Source organism: Pituophis catenifer, unplaced genomic scaffold (genome assembly GCF_029215685.1).
Source record: "Pituophis catenifer annectens isolate HBS135680 unplaced genomic scaffold, rPitCat1.0.hap2 SCAF_5, whole genome shotgun sequence".
Taxonomy (NCBI): domain Eukaryota; kingdom Metazoa; phylum Chordata; class Lepidosauria; order Squamata; family Colubridae; genus Pituophis; species Pituophis catenifer.
In genome coordinates, this window is record NW_027256885.1 from 45,353,781 (window position 1) to 45,358,264 (window position 4,484).

Consider the following 4,484-nt stretch of genomic DNA (forward strand, 5'->3'; position numbering starts at 1 on the left):
AAAACCCACTCAGCCTTGGTAGTACAGTGGTCTAAAGCACCCTGTTATTAAGACCAGCTGCCTGCAATTACTGCAGGTTTGAATCTCGCCAGGCTCAAGGTTGACTCAGCCTTCCATCCTTTCTAAGGTAGGTAAATTGAGGACCCAGTTGTGGGGGCAATAAGATGACTTTGTATAAATATACAAAAGGATGAAGGCTATTGCTTAGCACATTGTAAGCCACCCTGAGTCTCCGGAGAAGGGCGGCATATAAATCAAATAAAAAAACAAATGAATGTACACTCCGTGATGGTCTAGCTTGGATTGGGGCGAAATTGTATGTTCCTGTCAGTTTAAGAGTAACAGTGTTGCAGGGCTGCCAGAGCGAAGAAGCCAGTGCAACCGCAGCCACTGACCTCAACCATGCCCAGGGGCAGCCGGAGCGCGCCGCCTCGCCCGGCCAGCAATGCAGTAGCTTCTCATGCTCCCCCTCCTGCTCATCCTCCTCCTTCCGCCATGGCCACCCCGACTCAGCCTCAACAACCTGGCTTGATGGCCCAGATGGCTACCACAGCAGCAGGGGTGGCCGTGGGCTCCGCCGTGGGCCACGTGGTCGGAGGCGCTCTCACGGGGGCGTTCAGTGGCGACAGCAGCTCCTCCCAGCCCGCCAAAGTGGCTAGCAGCCCTGTCCAGGAGACCAGGCAGATACCAACCCATCAGCCATCTCAGTATGGACCTTGCCTCTACGAGATGAGGCAGTTCCTGGATTGTGCGACTAACCAGAGTGACCTGACCTTGTGCGAGGGCTTCAACGAAGCCTTGAAGCAATGCAAGCAAGCCAGTGGCGTGGCTTCCCTTTTGTGAAGAAATGAAGGAAGGTCAACACTGAGCCACAAGGGGACAAGAGAATTAGCAGAGAACCTGGCCGGCTCAATCTGGTTTTCTCAGTTGTAGAGTGATAAGCAAAGGAAGGATTTAAATGCAAAGGACAAATTGATTTTTGTACAGAGGAAAGTCAAATAAAAGCAGATGGTTTATTTAAAACTAAAAAAAAAAAAAAAGAGTAACAGTGTTGCAGTACGCTCATGACGCCAAGGAGGCAGGACACTTTGGATTTGTTAAAACTCTACATCTCGTTAAAAGACAATTTTGGTGGCCTGCACTCAAAAAGGACATAGAGGCATATGTGGCTAGTTGTCCGGTGTGTGCCTCAGCTAAGAGACCTCCGGGGAAGCCGCTTGGTTTACTTCAGAGTGTGGCAAGGCCGAATGCCCCTTGGAAAGAGATATCCATGGATTTTATTGTTGACCTACCAGAAAGTGAAGGGTGTACAGTCATCTGGGCAGTAATGGATTTGTTTTCCAAACAAGTGCACTTTATCCCCTGTTCTAAAATCCCTTCAGTTAAAACCCTTGCAAAATTGTTTATTCGTCATGTTTACCGATTACATGGGGCTCCAAAACGTATAATTTCGGACAGGGGTGTACAATTTACTTCCAACTTTTGGAAGGAGTTTTTAAGGTTGATAGGCTCCACCCAGGGGTTAAGCTCCACCCACCACCCCCAGACTAATGGGGCTTGTGAGAGAACCAATGCCGTGTTAGAACAGTACTTGAGATGTTACGTAAATTACCAGCAAGACAACTGGGTGGACCTATTGCCGACAAACATCTAAGCACTGTGCAGGTGTGGACTTTGGTGAATAGTGTGTGAACTGGGTGAGAGAATATTTTCTGTTAAAATTTGACCCCAAGGAAATCTAGGGGGAATATATATTTAGAACTATTTGTTAAAGCAGCAAACAAGAACTTTGAAAAATTACTAAACCAGAAGGAGGAGAATCCAAGACAGAGGAAATTATATATATATAATAGATAATCGGCTTCATCCAGGTACTGAGGGAGCTGTTGTGCTACCACACTCTCAACAACCTTCACAATGAAGTGAAGGTTGGAGACTGGGCGATAATTCGCTAACACAGCCGGGTCCAGGGAAGGCTTCTTGAGGAGAGGCCTCACCACTGCCTCTTTCAAAGAGGGGGGGAAGTAACCCTCACTCAAAGAAGCATTAATAATCCCCTGGAGCCAGCCTCACGTAACCTTCCGGGAGGCCAGCACCAACCAGGAGGGACACGGATCCAATAAACATGTGGCAGTGCTAAGCCTCCCCAGAATCCTGTCCACGTCCTCAGGAGTCACAGGGTCAAACCCCTCCCAGATAACATTCTCAAGATTCCCCTCCATCAGTCCATCCGGATCTACCCAATCAGAGTCCAAGCCTTCCCGAATCTGAGTGACTTTGTCATGCAGGAATTGCACAAAATCCTCAGCCCTGCCCTGCAAGGGGTCTTCCCTCGCTCCCAGATGAAGGAGGGAGCGGGTCACCCTAAACAGGGCAGCTGGGCGGTTCTCTGCAGACCCGATAAGAGTGGAAAAATAATTAAATTTTGCCGCTTTTATCACCACTAGGTAGATCTTAATATGAGACTTCACCAGTGTTCGGTCAGATTCAGAGCGACTGGCCTTCCAATCACTCTCCAGGCGTCTTTTCTGGTGCTTCATCTCTCTCAGCTCCTCGGAGAACCAGGGAGCCAGTTGAGATCGGCATCGAGTCAGAGGCCGCAAAGGCACGACACGATCCAGAGCTCCGGCAGCCGCCCTATCCCAGGCGGCCACCAGTTCTTCAGTTGCGCCGTGAGCCAGAGCCTCAGGGAATGGCCCAAGCTCCATCAGGAACCTATCTGGGTCCATCAGGCGCCTGGGACGGAACCACCTAGTCGGTTCCGTCTCCCTGTGGCAAGGTGTAGCGGTTCGAAAGTCCATGCGAATGAGGGAGTAATCAGACCATGACAAGGGCTCAATGACTAAATCCCCTCTTTCCAGATCACTCTGCCACTGACCAGAGACAAAAATCAAGTCCAGAGTGTGTCCCCCCAAGTGAGTAGGGCCTTGAACTAATTGGGTCAGGTCCAAGGCCATCATGGAAGCCAAGAACTCCCGAGCCGCCATAGACGTTTCGCCGACAGATGGCAGGTTGAAGTCCCCCATAACCATAAGCCCGGGGGTATCAACTGCCACCCCGGCTATCACGTCAGGCAGTTCGGGCAGGGACGCTGCCACGCAGCAGGGAGCCAAGTACGTAATCAGCAGGCCCATCTGCACCCCACGGCCCCACTTCACGGGGAGGGACTCACATCCGGCTATCTGAGGTACAGTGGTCTCCCTCGGACATAGACTTTCTTTAATAATAACCGCCACCCCCCCCCCCCCCGCCCCTACCCTGGGCCCTCGGCTGATGAAATGCCCAGAAACCTGGTGGGCACATTTCAACCAGGGGCACCCCCCCTTCTGGGCCCAATCAGGTCTCCGTAATACCCGCCACATCCGCTCCCCCGCTCCTGAATAAGATCATAAATGAGGGGGGCCTTATTTACCATGGATCTGGCATTGCACAACAACAGCTGAAGGCCCAGGCCCTGAGAGTCTGTGCTACCTGGGGAACGAGTAAAGCCTTGGGGACCGGAGTGCGCAATCGCTCGAAGATAGTGAGAGCGCACTCCCATAACATGATATGGCCCCCTGCTTCCACCATATCTGCCCCTCCCACCCACAGTACAGATCATACGGCCCTCATAAGGTCGAGCTCTCACCCCCTCCCTAATGTCCAACCCTGCATCCCTAATGCCGCTGCCCTCTGCCGGACCCGGCCTTGACCCTTGTGGGTTCTCCCCCACTCCCACTCTGGTCATCTCTGAACCCCTTAAAATTTTAGTTAATAATGCATTTAAAAAAACCCTTAATTCCCTCTTTGACACATGCCATCTCTCGGGGTTCCAAAACCCGTCATCAAGATAGGTCCTCGATAACATGGAGGACCAGACCTGCGAGAGGGGGGAATCTCGCAGCACAAGAAGCTTGGACCTTGAGTACATCCAAAACACTGGGATGATGGTATAAATATGGCCAAGGGGTCCACAATGATAGTCCCAAAACGTCCAGGAAACACGGTCTGATGAAACATAATCAGAAGAAACATTACTGCCCTCTCATGGTAGTGGGCAGGAGTCCTAGAGTTCTGACCAACTGGGGGTAAACATCCAAACCACCGTCTTACGGTGGTTGGCCGTGCTGGTCATGGAGAAGATGGAACATCCCAAACCACCCTCTCACGGTGGTTTGGCCACACTGGCCTTGGAAAAGGTGGAACATCCCACCAGTGGTGAAAATGCAGTATAGAACTGGCTCCGTCAGTCCTCCCGTAAACTGCCATTTTCCATACAGCCAGCGAGCAGGATGAAAAACAGAGCCAGGTCCCGAAACTCCAGAATAGGAAGGTCCACATTGTTCTCAAGGCGAAATGTACTAGAAAGGGCAAAGATGAAACCGGGTGGGGGGGGACCTCCATCGCACAGGAACCAATAGGGCAGGGTGGCCATCCTCAGGCCTGTAAATCGGCCGAAAGTGGAGGGGGGGTTGTCCAAGGCAACAGGAAAACCACCACTCTGT

At 51.6% G+C, this 4,484-nt stretch overlaps 1 pseudogene; it reads left to right on the plus strand.

Moving 5' to 3' along the window:
* Window positions 1–359: 359 nt before the first annotated feature.
* On the plus strand, window positions 360–1,022 carry LOC139317376 (coiled-coil-helix-coiled-coil-helix domain-containing protein 10, mitochondrial pseudogene; annotated as a pseudogene).
* Window positions 1,023–4,484: the final 3,462 nt, after the last annotated feature.